The sequence below is a fragment of the Danio rerio genome, chromosome 10, assembly GCF_052040795.2.
Source record: "Danio rerio strain M-AB ecotype USA chromosome 10, GRCz13ab, whole genome shotgun sequence".
NCBI lineage: Eukaryota > Metazoa > Chordata > Actinopteri > Cypriniformes > Danionidae > Danio > Danio rerio.
This window is the reverse complement of record NC_141030.1, coordinates 39,532,501-39,552,564: the sequence shown is the minus strand read 5'-3', so window position 1 is coordinate 39,552,564 and position 20,064 is coordinate 39,532,501. Positions and strand designations below refer to the sequence as shown.

Sequence of the window (20,064 nt, the reverse complement as noted above, 5' to 3'; positions counted from 1 at the left end):
ATATATATTTCCCCAAAAGCTTAAATAGTTTAGAAAAGGATGAACACAAAAATGTCAATTTTGCCAAACAATGTTGTTAATTGAAGGCCCCAAAACAAACACTGCCCTATAACCCAATAAAACCTCGCCCCTTTTTTTGAAATCTGCACCATCTTTACTAGACACGCCCCTTACTGGCTGGCTGCAAGTGTGTTTTGAGACTTGACCCAACGTCGGGGTCAAAACCATCTTCAAAAATTACTCAGTGGGCCGTAAACTCAACGAGTCTGTGCAGTCTTCAGCCCATCAATCAACTGTTTACTGCACCAGCAATTAGCAGCAGACGCAGCGGTGACCTTTCACATGCTAATAAACTCTGATGATGACAACGTTTGATTAATGTGACACTGACAGGCTGCGATGAACACGCATGAACGAGCAGGAATAAGTAACTTTGCCAGAGGGGAAAAACTATGAAGCAAACAAGATGGAGACTGGGCCACTTCCTTGAAGAATGAGCACCTGTATGTACTGAGCATCGTGGGTATCCATTCACTATATATAATGCACGCTATTAAGGGGAGCCCAAACACCGGAGTCAATTGCCCCTTTCACACAGAGATTCTGGTAAATATCAGGAAAACTTCTGGAACAAATTTCCTGGCGAATTTTAGAAAAGCGTTTTTTTTACACAGGAAAGGATGTTCTGGATTTTTTTCAGAAAATGATTTTCACACATCCATTTAAAAATACTGGTAAGTTCTGACATAATGTACTAGAAATGAGCTCTAAACGGTTGCTCAGGTGGATGCTGCATACTGGTGTTGGATGAGGAGATTCCCCCTCAATACGTGTAAAGCGCTTTGAGTGTGTAAAGAATTGTATTATTGTTGTTATTATTATTATTATAATTATTATTAATAATAAGAAGAATATTTAATATGAAGAATATTGTGGCTAAAGCCGTCATACATCATTTCACGTTATCATTAGATGTATAAGGACAATAAGTACCAAGTACATACTTAAAATACCTGTAAGCAAACAAAAGTACAATTGACGTTTTTGACTTATGATTGACTGTAAAGACCTGCTTTTTTGCAAGAACACTGGATTTTGATTGGGAAAATTGAAAGGATTATGCTCCAAAAGCCCTGCTGAAAAAAAAATTGTTAAAACCATCAGAGAATATTCAAATGATTTTCATTTATGAATACGATTAAACATTATAAAACAGCATTTAATTATAACAATTATAGTCTGTACATTTTAATAGGTTCTAGTGTGTTTTGGGACATAATCCATTAGGATTTATTGGATTTAATAGAAAACAAGGCAAATGGAAGGCAAAACAATACCACTAAAGACCCACAGAACAAACAGTTTCCATTAAATCCAATATAGTTTCTATTATAAAAACATTACACAACTATAGGAACTCGTGGTAACACTTGTTATAGTTCAAGATCCAATTATTACTAGTGGCCACTTGCCTGCCTATGACCCTATTGAGTGTTTATTAATATTTATAAAGTATATACTGTATTCTGCATTTTATTTCCCTAATCCTACCCAATACCAAAACCCAACTGCTACCTTAATAATTATTAAAAAGCAGCAAATTGGGAGTTTGATTTATTAATATTCATAGTTAATGGCTTGTTAATTCCAAGAATTGTACTTTAAACTAAAGCAACTAAACTTGCTTACAATTCTGTTAGCTAAGAGTGTTAAACTGAGGCTTCAATTCTCACAGATTCAACAAAATTAGACAGAAGACTGTAAAACGTTTACCTTGTTTAATAAGTCTCAGTTTCTCCTCAAACAATCAGATGGTAGATTCAGAATCTGTGTAATCAACATAAAAGCACAGATCCATCCTGCACAGTTTAGTCTTCTGTTCGTTCAATGGTGTGAAGGAAATTTTTAGCCATACTTTGGGCCCTTCAGTATGAGTTGATCATCATTTAAACACCACAGTAAACCTAAGTATTGTTTCTGACCATGTTTATCATCTTTATCACCACAGCATTCTTTCAGCATGTTTGTGATGGAGCCGTAGATGACAACCTGAACAGTGTGAATCCAATTTTTGAAGGTTTAATAAACAAATAGCAATACAATGTACATGCAGAGTCATAGTCGTAAACCTGCAATGTCAATGCAAAGGGTAAGGCAGTCCAAAACAGGCAAACAAGGCAGAGTCCAAAATCTAAGGAAGCAGTGGTCTATAGGCAGGCAAAACACAACAACAAGACAAACACAACAGTAAGATGATGCTCGGTAAGGCAGTGTATCTGGCAATACTTCACAAAGAGAGGGTCTACACAGTGTGTTTATATATGGTTCTAAAAGAAAGTACCACTGAGGAAATGCACAGTCAGTATTCTGGAGAGAGCTTCCTCTGGTGGTGGAACGAGTATCCGAGTATCCGCCTCATTTATTACAATGTTAAAGTCTATGAAGAAACCAAAAAGTACTATGTTTAACTTGCTAGAGCACATTGTTATTCTTTAGGTGAAATGTTTGCTTTAATAATCTTTAATCCAAGTCTGACCTTTTGCTTCTGTGTTTGGAATGGTGATCCTTCTCTGTTGATGTCAGATTGACAGCTTCAGCCACAGTATTATTAACCACGCCCCTCTTACGTTTAGTTTGCTATGGGGGAATGATGCACAAAGAAAGCCCCGCCCCCTACTTAATATCTACAAACTAAAAGTCTCAGCAAATGCAATCTCTTCTACAAACTATTCTGAAGGCAAATTCTTGCAAAATGGGTCTAAAAAATAACTGTTTTCATTCATAATAAAAATGATGCCCCAAAAATTTGGACATTTATCACTGTTTGAATCCAGTAAACAACAAATCTTGGAATAAAAAACGAACGACCACATCCTATTAAACAAACACTCTTAGTCTGTTAGCATGTGAAAGGTCATCGTCATGATGGATGCTAAATGCTAGTGCCCCGAACAGTCGATTTATCGGCCCATGAGCTAAAATGTGTCAGGACACCATGATGTACAAGATATTGATGAAGTCTTGACCCCATCAGCACATAAATAGAGCCAAATGGTCAGCAAAGCCAGCTGTATGGTGAGGGCTGCGCGTGATTGACAGCTTCAGCTACAATATTATTAACCACACCCCTCATAGAATTAGTTTTCTATGAGGGAATGATGTACAAAATGAAAACCCCGCCCCCTACTCAAAATTCTGTTTCAGTTGGAACTACATCAACATACTAAGTCTCAGCAACTGCAATCTCTACTACAAACTATTCTGAAGGCAAATTTGAGCAAAATGGGTCTAAAAAATTAACTGTTTGCATTATTAATAAAAATGAAGGCCCAAAAATTTGGCCATTTTTCACTGTTTGAATCCAGTAAACAACAAATCTTGGAATAAAAAACAAACGGCCACATCCTATTAATAAAACACTGTCTGTCTGTTAGCATGTGAAAGGTCACTGTCATGATGGCTGCTATATGCTAGTGCCCCGAACAGTTGATTTATCGACCCATGAGCTGAAATTTGACAGGATGCCAGGATGTATCAGATAATGATGAAGTCTTGACCCTATCAGTACATAAATAAAGCCAAATGGTCAGCAAAGCCAGCCGTAAGGTGAGGGCTGCGAGTGATTGACAGCTTCAGCCACAATATTATTAACCACGCCCCTCATATAGGTAGGTTTGCTATGAGGGAAAGATGTGCAAAATGAAAGCCCCGCCCCCTACTCAATATTCTGTTTCAGTTGGAAGTACATCAACATATTGAAATAATGTGTCAGCAACTGCAATCTCTACTACAAACTATTCTGAAGAAAAAAACTTGCTAAATGGGTCTAAAAAAATTACTGTTTGCATTATTAATAAAAATGATGGCCCAAAAATTGTGACTTTTTTTTTTTTTACTTTTGAATCCAGTAAACAACACATCTTAGAATAATAAACAAACTACCACATCCTATTAATCAAACACTGTCATTCTGTTAGCATGTGAAAGGTCATCGTCATGATGGCTGCTAATTGCTAGCGCACCGAACAGTCAATTTATCGGCCAATGAGCTGAAATGTGACAGGACGCCGTGATGTACTAGATATTGATAAAGTCTTGACCCCATCAGCACATAAATAAAGCCAAATGGTCTGTCGCGTTCTGTCATACATCCTTATCAGCAAAGCCAGCCGTACGGTGAGGGCTGTGTGCGATTGAGATATATAGAGGCCTTAAAATAGCCCTTAAAGATGACAGCGCTGATAGAGCCACGCGCAAGATAAGCATGTGACTTCATGTTGATCGATGGCAGGGAAATAAAGTGTAATCATCACAGAGAATGGAGACGAGATCCGTGTGTGTGTGGTATATTGAGTCTGAGCCCCTGTCTGTCGGGATTGCTGGGGTCGACAATGCTGGCTCTGTGTTTACATTTGTAATGTCGCTTTATTTCAACTCCTCCCAAAAGGTTTTTGAACAAATTTACTGGCATCACGGACGAGCGCTGGATAAGCACAGACTGTCTCTTGGTAAATATCATATCAGATGTATTTGTCAACCTTAAGCTCCCTCGTAGTCTGCTCTTTCCCTTGCCTAAACATTGACTAGCTATATTTGCTCAGATGCTTTCGTAGTGCTGCAAACCTAAACAAGGATCATTAATATTAATAATATTTAGGACTTGTTTTAACCCTTGTGTGCTGGTGGTGATTTTTTCACCCACTTTGCGCTGATTTTGAGGCTTAATTTGGCCACAACTTTCTGTGTGTTTAAGCAAATAAAATGATTTTTGATGAGAAATCTTAATTTTGGCACATGTTTGGGGAAAATGGTTTAAAAATGTTCAAAAATTACACTCAGGGCTACCTTTTTGTTATGTTTGTGGCTGTTTTTGCCCCATTTACTTCCAATAAAATGACATTTTTGATTGCAAAGCCATGGCAGCAAATAATCATGCATTCTTGATTGTGTAACCAGGTTGGGTCCTACTGCGGTTGGGTCGACTCGGCAGTTCTGTGCATGGGAGTCGGTTGCGCTGACAAGGAGACTAAAGGCCATGGCCTCTAGCATCAGAGCACCTTTTAAGGTCAGAGGACTGAGGTTCACCTGCTTAGCTCTTCGCTAGCTGGCCTTTGTTACACTTACCCCCTAAACATCATTCCCATCCCGGACGAGCCCCCACTGCACCCAACCCAGTCTGAGTTGGGATCAAACCAGTAATTCTTTGTATGGGAGTTGATTGCTCTAACAAGGAAACTAAAAGACCATGGCCTTTAGCATTTGTCATTAGAGCCCCTTTTGAGGTCAGAGGACTGAGGTTTACCTGCATAGCACTTTGCTAGCTGGCCTCTGTCGTTGCTGGTTTTCCCTGTTGGGTAGAGGTAAAATTTGTCATTTTACTATTGATCATCAGTTGCAGTGAAGAAACAACTTATGTTGTTTATTTAGGGTTAGAAACGTTTGATATGTCTTGATATGTTTAAATTTTTTTAAAAAATAAGCAGCTCAGCTCTCAGAACACAGTAAACACATTAAGTGTATTTATGCATGCACACTATTTTTTTGTTTTACTCCATAGAACTCCTTAGATAATTTTGAAAAAAGTCGAAAGTCTTCCCAACAGGGAAAAATACCAACAATCAAGAATGCATGAGTATATGCTGTCATGGCTTTTCAATTAAAACATGTCATTATAATGGAAGTGAATGGGGCAAAAACAGCCCCCAACATAACGAAAGGGCAGTCAATTTGAACAATATAGAAGGGTTAATAGAACTAAGAATTTGGGTTAGAAGTTAAGGTAGATCAAATCTTTTAACTTTCTTTAATTACTGTATAATTCTTCTTGCACTGTTTGTTATGAACACAAATATTTCACACCATGCTGCTTGCCCACAATGAAATCGCTCCAAAATCCAGCTCAACATAAAGCCTCATGCATGATGCTGATGTATGTCTCTCATGCATATCGACAGTGTTTTTTGACATTCATGCCAGGTGATTTACTGTACATTGGTGATGAGCAGAGTAAATCACTCTCTGACTCAACATGGCGCTTGATGAAAAACAGAATTACTCCAGTACACAAGGTGGCAATGTGCAGCTTTATGCTTCTGACATTGCCTGTTGCAGAGGAGTGTATTTTGTTCTCCTGTGTATTTGTCCTGTAAGCTTTTCCACTTCTGTTTGACCTTTTCCACTGCAGCACACAAACACCCGGTCAAAAATTTGTTATCAGTTACAGTACAAGCCATGAAAGATCTGCAATTCCTGTGTGCTCGGTTAGACAATTTGGTGCTTGAGTGTGCCATCAACTCGTCTTCTACTCTAACAGCAACTCTATCTCTAACAGCAAAAATCACAATAATAATCTAATTTGTTAGCCAATTAAAAGAACAAGCCCAAGGTGTTTTTTGATGCTGTCGTTTTGCACAACTGTGTGCACACTAACGTTAGATCAGCTCAACAATAATAGTGATAATCGCTAACACATGCTTCAAAAATAAAATGAATAGGCTAACTTACAGACCTGTTGTGAACTTTGAACCCGTCTGTTCAGCAACTAACAGCACCTAACATCTAGAACAGGGGTCACGAATCTCGTTATCGGAGGTCTGGTGCCCTGCAGGGTTTAGCTCCAACTTGCCTCAACACACCTGCCTGGGTGTTTCAAGTATAAGACCTTGATTAGTTTGTCCAGGTGTGTTTGATTAGGGTTGGAGCTGAAATCTGCAGGACACCGGACCTCCAGGAACAAGTTTGGTGACCCCTGATCTAGAATATACATGCCAAATGAATTTCTGTCGGGCTGCACAATGGCGTAGTGGGTAGCACGTTTGCCTCACAGCAAAGAAGGTCACTGGTTGGAGCCTCGGCTGGGTCAGTTGGCGTTTCTGTGTGGAGTTTGCATGTTCTCCCCGTGTGTGCTTGGGTTTCCTCCAGGTGCTCCGGTTTCCCCCACAGTTCAAAGACATATGCAATACGTGAACTGGGTATGCTAAATTGTCCGTAGTGCATGTATGTAAATGAGCATGTATGGATGTTTCCCAGTGATGGGTTGCAGATAAAAGGGCATCCGCTGCGTAAAACATATGCTGGATTAGTTGGCGGTTCATTCAGCTGTGGCGACCCCAGATTAATAAAGGAACTAAGCCGAAAAGAAAAAGAATGAATGAATTTCTATCTTACTACAAGATGACACCTATAGCAGAATCCTATCAGTGTAAGTTTCTTAATAAATTGTTTAATTGTTAAATTAGCATTTGTATTCACGACAGAATCAAAATAGTTTCATTACCAATAGACTGCTCGCTAAGTGTTAAATAACTAACAAGGTCAATAAATAATAACAAGATTTGAAAGTCGAATCAATTTGAGGGATGTTTCAACCAACATAGCACAAACAAAATGGTGCACTCCGTACTCAAATTCCATCTCTTGTTTTCATTAGCTATGTTTCCATCCACCTATTTTGCTAATGCGCTTAAAAAAAAAACAGTTCATGGAAACGCCATGATGCGCATAAATTATGAAAATGCGCATAAAAAACGTAAACGCCTAACTGGGTAAGATAAACTTTTTATTCAATAAGAAAAGATGCGCATAAACTGCGATGGAAACACTTTTACCCCACAAACTCCAGCATGCGCATTAAAAAAGGTCATGTGATTTTATTGAAAGAGATCATGTGATGCTTAAAATGTGTGTGAATGAGTAAAACATCAGGCTGAGCACATTATAAAACATCTGAAATGTTGTTTTGGTCATTATAAAACGCCTTACCATTTCAGTATTAATGTTATTATATTATTAATGACCTCCAGAATCAAGAGCGCCTGTGCTCCGCTTCTGACACCTTCAAACGCCACTGCGCGCTCACTGCTTGTCAGGATTGTCTTCTGAGGCGCATTCATATAGAAAAGATTGATGCAACTTCTCCTACTGCAGCAAATGCAGTTTTTACTGTTGATATTTGGCGCCAGTTAATCAGGAAGTGACGATTTTGTTCGCTTTGACTCGTTGGATAGAAACGATGCTTCATTCGCACAACTTTTATGTGATAATCGAGTTTTGCGCATAAAGTTTATGCGCATTTTTGGATGGAAACATAGCTATTGACTCTTTCTTGTGAACTATATTAGTGAATTTATATAGGACATAGTGTATGAGGGTATAGGGGCTTGAATCCAGATACAGCACTAGTGTTCATGGCAGTGAGTTTTGCCTGCACATGCAACTTGAATTTTCTTTAAAAATGTAAAAAGCTTGTTTGTGTGTGTGTGTGTCGTCTCAGCAGTGGTTGACAGGCTGTAATCAGCCTCAGGATTTGAGTCCCTGCAGGAGGCTTTTGTTGGTATTTGCATCAGGCAGTTAATGAAATGATCAACGAGAGAACAAAGAAACAAATAAATCTAAAGCCGAGCAGAAGAAAGGCCCCCAACAAGGCCTAAGAAAGCTGAGTCTTTGTGTATGCGCTATTGATGGCCAGCTGTTATAGATCGTCATCTCTTCACTCTGCTCTGGTCGATGCCATGCACGCCATCTAATATCCTCCTATTTTCTTCCGATGCCACATTTGAGAATTGTACCCGCAGGATTAAAGCCTTTGCTTAAGGCTTTCTGCTGACCACAGGACATGATGTCATTTCATTCCTGACTTGAATGTGTTCCCAGAGGGGTTGTACTGTCCTCTGCACCAAATCAGGCTGGTTTAACTGGGCTTTGCCACTTTTTTGTTTCCAACGGTGTTAGCTGAGCCACAAAGACAGATCGCTTGATCAATCTGAGTAATTATGGCTTAATTAGGGAGCTTGTTCTAAACAGGGTGTTTCACAATAACCTGCCAATGTGGAAACCTCAAGACAAGCGTGTAATCGGAGAGACATGACTACACAATGACTAAACGCAGCACTGGTTTTCGCCATCAGCCATGTTCATTATCTGTATTGACGTCTCAGCGCAAAGCTGATTTACTGATATTGTGTAAGTGATGCTTAAAGAGCCCCTATTATGGGTTTTTGAAAATGACCTTCCCTGCAGTGTGTAACATAGCTCTAAGTGAAGTGAAATATTCAGCTAAGGCTTAAATCTGAAAGTGTGCCATGTTTAAAACTATTGATTCATCTATAAAAGAGTCGACTCAGGGTGGTTTAAAGGAATCGCAGTGTCTGTGTGACGTTGATATGGAACTCAAGCCCCCCCAATTTGTTGCGCGGGCAAACCCGGGAAAATTTTAACCCCCGGCCCCGTCTACAAACACTGTAGAAAGAAAAAGAGGAAGACAAACACTGTAGAAGATCCCAGTTAAAGGGGTCTTCAGCAAGAAGGTCGCTGGTTCGAGCCTCTGCTGGGTCAGTTGGCGATTCTGTGTGGTGTTTGCATGTTCTCCCTGCGTTCGTGTGGGTTTCCTCCGGGAGCTCTGGTTTCCCCCACAGTCCAAAGACATGCGAGGTGAATTGGGTAGGCAAAATTGTCCATAGTGTATGAGTGTGAATGAGTGTGTGTGGATGTTTCCCAGAGATGGGTTACGGCTGGAATGGTATCCGCTGCATAAAAACGTGGTGGATAAGTTGGCTGTTCATTCCGCTGTGGCGATCCGCCAGAACAATAAAGGGACTGAGCCGAAAAGAAAATGAATAAATGAATTAATTATTTATTCTACACAATAGTGTATGGGTGTTTTCCAGTGTTGGGTTGCAGCTCGAAGGGCATCCGTTGCGTAAAATAGATGCCAAAATAAGTTAGTGGTTCATTCCGCTGTGGCGACTCCTTATTAATAAAAGGACTAAGCTGAAAGGAAAATAAATGAATGAATATTGTTCTATATCCTTAATTCTATCCAGTGCCAAAACACAACTACAACCATAACAACTATTAATAATAAGAAACGCAATTGTGATTTTGAGACAAAATTTCTATTTACTAGTTTGATAGTGAAATTTGTATCTTAAATTATAGCGAGAAAGTTTATTTGAATTTATTTTAACAAATGAGTTTGGGCTGTGCGGGACTTAAGTCGTAGTACTCAAAATGTACAAAGTTTGAACAGTTAATAATGACATTAAGATAATCAATTTGTGATAATTACAGTACAGCTGCTTGCGCCGCTTCTCAATAAACTACGCCTGCAGTAAAAGCGGAGTATTTTTACTCCAAAATCACCTCATAGCTAGAGTGGAGAGTTTGAAATAATTCCTAGATGATTCTAAAGTCATGTGTTTAATTAGTCACGCTAAATCAATAAAAGCACTTAAATCTTCTGTTTATTTGAGTAAGCTGCAGGTCCAGAGACCTAATTGCACACTCAGACCTGAATGCTCACACCAGCACTTTCAGACCTATCATTTTCTCAGACAGTGCCACCTGCCGTTGGGTTGGGAGAAGCAGTAGATTCGGAGACTGGACTGGACCAGGTCCACTACGTAATGGACGATCCTCCCCCTACCTTAAACCCAACTGTCACAGTAGCATAGTCATTACCCTAATGGGCCGTACAATGTTTACTACGTAAAAGTCAGTCATCGTGGTTAGATTAATTCTTTTCCCATTGCACCATGACTTTATATTCTATACTGTACATTATTTCTGTTAAGTAACAAGACTTTTGGCTAAGCAAAGTCAGACCTTACTGTCCTAATTAAATAATTAAAAATCAAGGCATGATCATATTTTATTTTGGTAAAAAAAGCGTAATCCAGAGGCATTTGCCTTTCATATAAGCCACTTCTGATACCAAATGATCAACTAGAAGACTTGGACTTGGATAGGCGACAAGACTTTTGTCAGGTAGTGTATATTGCGAAAAACTTAATTACTTTTGACCTCTGCCTGCCCTCAAGGCATCAAAACATAGCACAAAAAATGGTGGAAAAGAAAGCAAGGAAGCGATGGGATCAAGGCATGCAGAAAGCTCTACTACAGAAGCTCTAGTGCTTTCCATTTCAGATGAAGGCACTTTCCCATTTAATGAAAATTTAATAAACACATTTTTGCACTGACTATAGGCCTTCATCGCTGCACTTTTTACGCAAGCATTCTGCATTCCCTCTTTCTCCCTCGCCTGCTTTTTTTCTTCTGAAAATAGATATTTGAGTGACTTCTCCATCATATTTGTGTTGGTCTCTGTAGAACGGGGAATAGATGATGAACACATCCATAGCATACATAATGGATCTATATATAAAGATGTGCATAGATGGATTGAATGAATCAGCGAGACAGGCGGTGATGTTAAGCTGGACAACTGAACAGATGCTTAGTAATTCTGCCTTGTTTGAACTCACAAAATCCTGGCAGCTCATAATCTAACATCAGATAATGCTGCTCACCTTTGACCTCCTTTGTGTTAAGAGTTAAGTGTCAATTCAATTATTGACGTCCATAGTAAGCTTTTTGAAAAACATCAATGCTTCATGATAATGAGACAATTTTACCCATGGACATATTGTTGCATTATGTGCATTATCTTCTGTTGCGCATGCATCCTAATCATTCTGTATATATGCTACAGCTGCAGAACAAATAATGTTTTTCTAATTATTTACTGTGATTTTTGTCCTTCAGCACTCTTAAAATGATTCTACACTGAATATTAAGCATGGCCTTTTTCCTTTTATGATACAAGACTTGGTTGAATTACAGATAATTTGTTTTAATGACTGTAATCTTGTGAATTTTCAATTTTTCAGTTCAATTATCTGTAACTAACAGCATATTACAGCAGTCCAAAAACACAGTGATGCAAATCCTATTTTTATCATATGATTAAAAAAAAAAGAATGATATAAAAATGATTTACATTTAAACAGATCTTATCGACAGTGTTTCCGCAGGGTTTTAAATAGTTTTTGTGTCCTAAATCTCAAAGTCCAAATTTTATTCAGGCCTTAAATTGACTGAAATATTGTATTGTTGCTTAAATCTTTTTTTTTAAACAGGTCCTAATTTTCCTTTGTTGGTTTATAGCTACCCAATTTGGCCAACACCCATACAATCACCAACAATCCATCTCAATAAAACTTTTTCAAACAGTTTAAAAAGGTAATTTTAACTCTATTTATTGTAATAGTGTAATTATTTTGTTCCTTACAATAAAATTTGTTTAAAAGTATTTATTGCTGAGAACACCAAGCTGGACAGATTGTTGTGCATAGATTTCATTTAATATAGTTCCTAAAACTTTTAAAACATTTCATTTTTATTATTATTTTAAAGAGTGTATGGATACAAGTAGAGCTTGCTTGTTTTTACACAATATTTAAAATATTTAACTAAGAAATATCCGAAATAGAATAATAATAATAATAATTATTATTATTATTATTTTTATTATTATTGTTTTATTAAATGTATTAAATTATAATTTTTTTTTTGATAGGGCAAATACAACTCTTTTCCATCTGGCCCATTCGAAAAATTCCTTAGCATTTAGCCTTTATGAGTCTAAAATTTCATTTGCATTGATCTTAAAATGTCTTAAAGTTTTAAAGTAAGATTTCTTAAAGTCTTAGGGCTCTATTTTGATGATCCATGCACAAAGTGCAAATCGCAGGGCGCAAACGCATTAAGGGTGTGTCAGAATCCACTTTTGCTATTTTAACAACGAAAAAATCCGCTTTGCGCCATGGCATATGGTCTTTCAGGGTTGAGCTTATTCTCTTAATGAGTTATAGGTGTGTTTTGAGAATAAACCAATCAGAGTCTCCTCTCCCTCATCTCCCAGAGTCTGTTGAGCCGAGCCATAGTGCATTTGCTACTTACATGGCGGACTTTGTAAGAGGAAAAACTGCTTCACCAGGGAAAAAACAGTTAAACAGAGCATTTGCAGCACGAGAATAAGAGATAAGCCTCCTCATTGTTTACTTTCGCTTTTTACGCACAGATATCCATTAGCCTATACATAATTAATTTTGTTTGTTAAGCGCAAAGATTTGTTTCAAAACTGTTTCTAAATTCAGTTCTAATTTTCAGCAAACGAATAAATGAACAATAATATCGAAGTGTGCTCAAAAAACTGCATTATATCCAAATACACATGCTCTGCCCCATATGGTCTAAAACCTGACAGGTGGACAAATCTAAGCTTGTTTTTAATAAAACAAATATAAAAATGGATATAATAAATAATAATGCTAATAATGATAAGATTATACAAGAGCAAATTGTTATGAATAAACTGAAAAAAAAAAAAACGAGATGAAGGCATGAAAGTATGGTTTTTATATTTATGTAGGCTAGAAAAAAAAGAATAATTTTTGTAATATTTTAATCCTTTAATTCTTTTTCATTTGTAAAGATATTTGTGTATTGCTGTAGGCCTACATCCTGTGAATATTAAGCAGTGTGTAAGCTAGGCGCACAACTAACGCACTGGACAGCAGACCAGCTTTGATCTGATCTATTGAACCGTCTATTTAAGTTCCTCAAAATAGCAATGCGTCAGCAATGCGCCTCAACACGCCTCCTTTTTCAGACTAGAACACCTATGGGCGCACATGAGCGCAAATGCATTTGCTATTTAAACAGCATGGCTGAAAAACGACTCTTGTGCAGAGCTGAAACTAGCAAACAATAATTGCGTCGTGCCTTGCGCCGGGTGTATGATAGGACCCTTAAATTTAACTTGGTGATACCTGCAGAAACCCTGTATCTACATCCTTATCTGACATATGAAGAGTTCAGGTGCACAAACCTGAAAATGCCATCTAAAAATGTTGGTCACACTTTATTTTGATGGTCCGTTTGTTAAGTTTAAATTACATTGTATCTGCATGCCAACTTATTTTCATTAGATTATAAGCACACTTGTGAGGTTGGGGTTAGGGTTAGTTTAAGTTGACATGTACATGCAAAGTTTCTTATAGTTAGTTAAACGTCTGTTGAAGGAGCAGTATCAGCAGATATTAAGCAGACAGTCCACTAATACTCAAATGGACCATCAAAATAAAGTGTTACCAAAAATGTTCTTCCATGTTCTTTTCTCACTCTCTATGCATGTACAGTAGGTTCAGCAATCTCACTTTAATGCAATGAAACCAGTTAAAATAAGTGAAATTAATGACTCTACAAACAGGGGAAATGCCTATTTTAGAAGAAAATGTAGTACAATTTAGAAAAAGGGTCCATTAATTAATGTAATTGCTCACATTTAGTATGAATAGTCTTGTGAAGCATTTATTATTCATAGTTCAACATTAACTAATGTATTATTAAAATCCAAAGTTATGATTGTTAAAAGTTAATGCACTGAGTTAAGATGAATAAACATTATTTAACTTTAATAACTAATTATAATAACTAATAACAAACTAATTAGCTAATATTAACAAACATGAATAAATAACAAATAATGTATTACTAATAATTAGAAAATGCATCAACTAAAGGACCATTATATATGAGTGTTAGTGAACATTTCAAATGGCTCTTGGAGGTTTACGCAGTTGAACTCTTTATATATATTTACTAGCTGAGTCGCAGAAAAGGATTTGCATGTGAGAAGAAGGCCGAGCACTGCACATCTCTATATTATTCAGTTGTTTGTCGATATTAAGCTGTTTGGCTTCAGTCAGCATGTCTTACAAAGCAGGAGGCTCTGTTTCCCACGAGCTCCGCCGAAGAATCTCCTTAGGTACTGCTTATGTAATATCTCACTCTATAAACTGCTGCGGACTGAAAATGACTGTTAACCCCTCCTCCCTCCATCTCTCTTTATATCTCCATCTGTCTAGATGTTCATCTTGAGAAGCTGGCAGAAAACAGCCTGGCGACTTGTTTTCAGAACTCAGCCAATCGCAGCAGGCGGCCTGGTGTGCTTGTCCAATCAGGCGCAGGCGGCAACCAATCAGCAGGTATCGCTCACCAAAGCTGTAAGACCTGAACATTAGAGCTAAAGAGCTTCAGATCAATAAAGCCGAGAGAAACCTTGTCACATCAGATCTTACAAAATTATCCCAAAGAAACTAAACGGCATGAATAAGTCAGTCACCTTCATGAAAAATGAAAACGTGAATGGTTAAGCAGTCGTTTGAGGTCTCAGCACTGCAAACACTTCATCGCTCATGGGAAAAAAAGGCCTCTTCTGTTCTTTCTAAGAGTTTCACCTTTGTGCCGTGATCCTTTCTTTCTTCTTCTGCCTTCGCTGCCAATACCCAGGTGATTTTTCGATTTCAATAATCTGTCTTTCTGTGATCTCTCTCACGTCACCATCTATAACGCAATCATTACCCAAGATAAAGCAACATTTGTCCCAGGTCTGTTTCTGGATTAAAACATGAATGATCACAGCATTTATATTTCAATAAGTAGCAACTTTGTCCTAGATGTTTCTCCTAAAAATGACTTGGGAGACTCCAAATAAGCTATACAAAATATTAATAAATTAAAAGATTATGAAATAAGTACCACAACTTTCAGCAGAAGATTTCAAATAAAAAAGTGTAACTTTTTATATTGGAATGCTAAATTAAAAGTTTTTTTGAGAAAAAAACTTAACTTGGGGCGTCACGGTGGCGCAGTGGGTAACACGATCACCTCATAGAAAGAACGTTGCTGGTTCGAGATTTTACTGGGTCAGTTGGCAATTCTGTGTGGAGTTTGCATGTTCTCCCCTTGTTTGCGTCGGTTTTCTCTAGGTGCTCCGGTTTCCCCCACAGTCCAAAGACGTGGTACAGGTGAACTGGGTAAGCTAAATTGTCCATAGTGTATGTGTGTGGGTGTTTCCCAGTGATGGGTTGCAGCTGAAAAGGCATCTACTGCGCAAAGCATATGCTGTTTATTCTGCTGTTGTGACCCCTGATTAGTAAAGGGACTAAGCCAAAAAAAATGAATGAATGAAGTTAACTCTAGATAAATGCAAATGTTGGTAAAATTTACATGAAATATAGAATTTTTTTTAACCAAACTGTTTACTCAGCCTTGATTTAAAACAGCTCAGCATTTTTATAGTCTTTAAATGGCGATATATATACAACCTAAGTAAAAAGTCTTTTAGTTTGTAAATCTGACTTTTGTTTCCCTGTAAATGATGCTGTGTACAATCTCAGAATTGTGAGAATTAAACTTCATCATTAATTGTCTTATTTTTAACTCACATTTGTGAGAGGAAAAAAGTCATAACTGTGCATTTGGGCAAATGATACCAGTTGTATTTTATTGTTATTGTACTTTTATCATTATATTATACATTTTATTCATTTATATAATTAGAAATGTTTTTAATGATTTTTTGTTTTTATATTTTTAGTTTTTAAATTAATTTAGTTTAGTCATTTTTTGTGCACCAAGTATTTTTTTTTAGTTCTGTTTTATTTCACTTACAATTTTTAATTATTATTATTATTATTTCAGTGAAAAAGAGAAAAAGAAAGTAGAGGACCAATGGAGGAGGCTCATTTTTTATCCTCACACTGCAAATGCTCTGTTTAACTGTTTTCTTGCTAGTGAAGCGTTCAGTTTTTCTACTTGCAAAGTGTGTCATGTAAATAGAAAATGCACCATGATGACTCTGATTGGTTTATTCTCAAAACACACCCATAACTCATTAAGAGAATAAGCTCAACCCTGTTAGACCATGCGTCATAGTACAAACAGTTTTTTTCTATCCTTAAAATGGCAAAAGTGGATTCGGACATGCCCTTAATGCTTTTGTGCCATACGCTTTAGACTTTGTGCTTAGATTGTTAAAATAGAACCCTAAGACTTTAAATGTCTTATTTGTGATTATTTGTGTCTCAGACAGTAACTAAATGATCAATATTGCTTTTTCCTGTCAAATTATCCTCATTTGTCCTTTTAAGACATTCAACAGTAGTTAACATTTTATGAAGCTACATTTTCTAAGAGTCCTGGCTTGATAATGCATTGCTTTCTTATGACTAATGAATGAAAAAAATCATGGGCATCCAGGGATTTGATTTTCTACAACTAACAGCATCACTTAGCAGTAAAATCTACAGTGCCTGCATATGTAATAGACTTGATATATGGCTCTATTTCTGCAATTCCAGATCCTCTTTAAAATGAGCATTAAAAAAACATATCGGCATACACATGAAAGCAAACCACTGAATTACAAATGAAGTTTCATAGAAAAAAAAGTACTTAGATAAAATGTATGTCCACATTATAATCAGAATTTACAATGTTTATTTTGCTGGTGCACATTCACACAAACAAATCACATTTATTGTTTGTACTTAAAATGAGGTTAAACAACACAATTCTTAAGTTTTTATTTTTTTTTTTGGAGGACAACTTATGTTTTATGTTCAATCCACTTAAAGATGCAAAAACTAATAAGTTAACTTAATTACTTCATGTTGTCCCAACACAAATCTATCGTGTGGAACCCAGTATTTTTACAGTGTTTTTTAGTTTTAAGATGAACCATGAAATCAAAATCAAAATCTGACCATTTGCTTCTGCATTTGGAGAGACGGTCCTTTCTCTGATGGCGCCAGTTTGACAGTTCAGCCATAATATTCTTGAAGGTGCATTATTTACGTTTGACACCCAGTGGTTGAACTAGGTATAGCACACATAGTTCAAAACACACGCAAGCGTAGGTTGCCAGATTGACGACACCAGCAGCAGTGTGCCTGATTGTCGAGCCTAAAAGCTGATTTAAACAGTGACTAAATGCAACAACACAGAATATTTTCCATATTAAAAGGCGTTTTTGTTCTAGCCAACACCTGAAATTTTTTATTTAGAAACAGCTTCTATTTTTTTGCAGCTGAACAACAGAAACCTATCACAATGATCACCTCAAGTACACCTCATGTGCTTTATTCAGTGTTAAATGCTAATAATGTGAGTTTGAATGCCATTTTACATGACATTTATTGCCGTACTACTGAAAGCAGCAGCAGATAGTTCACCTCAGATCTTGAAAACAAAGAATGTTTAAAATTTTAACCTTAGAACTGTGACTCAGTGCAAGCCAACACATATCAGTGGTTCAGCATGTGTATATATATTAATGTTTAAGAGGTTTAATATGTATTGATTAGATTTTAAACCTTACCCTTTCATTGGAGTGCATTGTGTGCACTATTCTGTGCTTCTGAATGGCTGTATTTAAATTTTCGCCATGTGTTGACTGGTGCAAACAGCCCAATTGCTTATTACTGCAAGTCTCGTCATGTAGCGAGTTGTCAGGAGTTACAATGTAACCTGGTCACCTAATGTTTACATTCACAATATTTATATTATCTGCTAATTAATAACCACCTCATGTGGAACTCATGTGGAAATACGCTGTTTTCCACCAAGGCCACTCGGGGTGCCGAAATATAATTGGCTAAACTCGAATAGAGCAGGTTAAAAGACCCAAAACAAAGACAGACATTTCAGCAAGTAATGCACATTTTCAAAGCAGAATATCTCACTTAACTCATTCATTCATTCATTTTCTTTTTGGCTTGGTCACTTTATTAATCAGGGATCTCCAAAGCAGAATGAATTGTTAAAATATCTGACTTCAGGATTGCTTTTTAGATAAACAAGAATGTTCACTTAGCACATTTCTTAAATATCTGCAAACATATTATGGTATTTTTATGCTTTAGACGAGTCAAAAACGTGCATACAGCACCTTTTAACCGCACTCCTCTTACCACTAGTTTGATATTTTTTGAATTATATGCAAAAAAGCCCCGCCCCCTACTAGGCTTGGGCGGTGTCCAAATTTTGAGACCGTCAAACCGCCTCCATATTTTACCCCGGTATCCGGTATTACCGGCGTAATAAAAAAAATTATGACGTAAGGCTCAGACAGCGTCACCAAACTGTTGGCTTGAGCCTAAACCATTCAGAAACTGAATACATTCTATGCGACCTTAGGCTCGCGGTCAGATAGAGAGAGAGAGAGAGAGAGAGAGAGAGAGAGAGACAGAGAGAGAGAGAGACAGAGAGACAGACAGAGAGACTTTCTCTGTCTTACACAAACACACACACATCTCTCCCGCGATTTATTCAGAAATTTACTCCCACACCGTAAGAAATCTGGCCGGCTCCCGCGGGAATGCAGAGAGCTGTAATCGGGCCATAAAAATTATACCCGATAGGTCCCGAGTCCGACACGTACATTTTGATTGACAGCTTAATAAAGCCCGAGCCCTTAGAGCTCTAATGCATTTTTTCAAGAATGAGTCATTTATATGTTTTAACAGCATTTATTCGTAACAAACGTAGACTATATCCCACTTGAAAGTTGGAACAAAGAAATAAAATAAGTCCTCTGTAACATCGTAACATCTCAGCACTCTATAGGTCTACATGCACTTAGCCTTTAAATTGGCCAACACACCAATGAAAAGTAATCTTGCTTAACAAATCAAATAAACTCTAAATGATGACGGGTATTTTGGCAGTAAATTGAAGCTGAATATTAAAAGAATAATGCCACCATTAGTCTGTATACTCTGTCTACATTATGATTATATGGTTTAATTAATATTTATTTATAATTTAAAACCCTTTACTCACCAAGATTAGGCTACGTGTGTTTGTGGAGGAACATTATTAAATCCACTGGCTTTAGCGCAGTCTTGCGCTCATGTGCGTCCAGCAGCACTGAACACCGTTTCACTGCTACTGCTACAGGCCGAGATGCAGAGTTCTGATCTGGCTGATTTTGCAAGTTTTAGGTAGGATTTGTTTATTCATCTTATACCAGTCAGGAACATGCATTTAATTTTCCATGACCGTAGTTTCAGGGTAGCGAGTGGCCTCGACATTTTACCTGTCAGCTTGCGGGTTAGGGCTCTACCGTAATACGCAGGGTATGAGCGACCGCTAAATACCTGCGGCTGGAATAACCGCTCTTTCTGACTGGCTTGACCGCCGTCAAAATTCTCTTTTTTTACTACTTCGTCGTAATTTGCTTCACCTTTGCAGGGATGGTTTTTAATGCAGGGATTTGGATTTTTTCGGGTCTCGCCGGGTTCGGGCAAAGATCTTCAGCTCTAATGCAGACCTCTCGTTCATATTAACCACGTCTCCCTTCTGTTCAGTCGAAACTGCCAAACTGCAGGACACTTTGAAGCGCGACTCGTCACGTCACGTCTCCCTGTCCCTCTCTCC

At 37.5% G+C, this 20,064-nt stretch overlaps 1 protein-coding gene and 1 long non-coding RNA gene across 2 annotated transcripts in view; one reads left to right on the top strand and one right to left on the bottom strand.

The window, feature by feature from the left end:
- The window catches only part of rtn4rl1a (reticulon 4 receptor-like 1a), a 229,793-nt gene that overhangs the window by 90,307 nt on the left and 119,422 nt on the right, over positions 1–20,064 (bottom strand). The gene's annotated exons all lie outside the window — the stretch shown is intronic.
- LOC141376432 (uncharacterized) overlaps positions 1–20,064 on the top strand; it is a 238,186-nt gene that overhangs the window by 175,556 nt on the left and 42,566 nt on the right. The window contains exon 3 of the long non-coding RNA XR_015501375.1: positions 14,709–14,828. This is a non-coding gene — a long non-coding RNA (uncharacterized LOC141376432). The remainder of the gene's footprint in view (positions 1–14,708; positions 14,829–20,064) is intronic.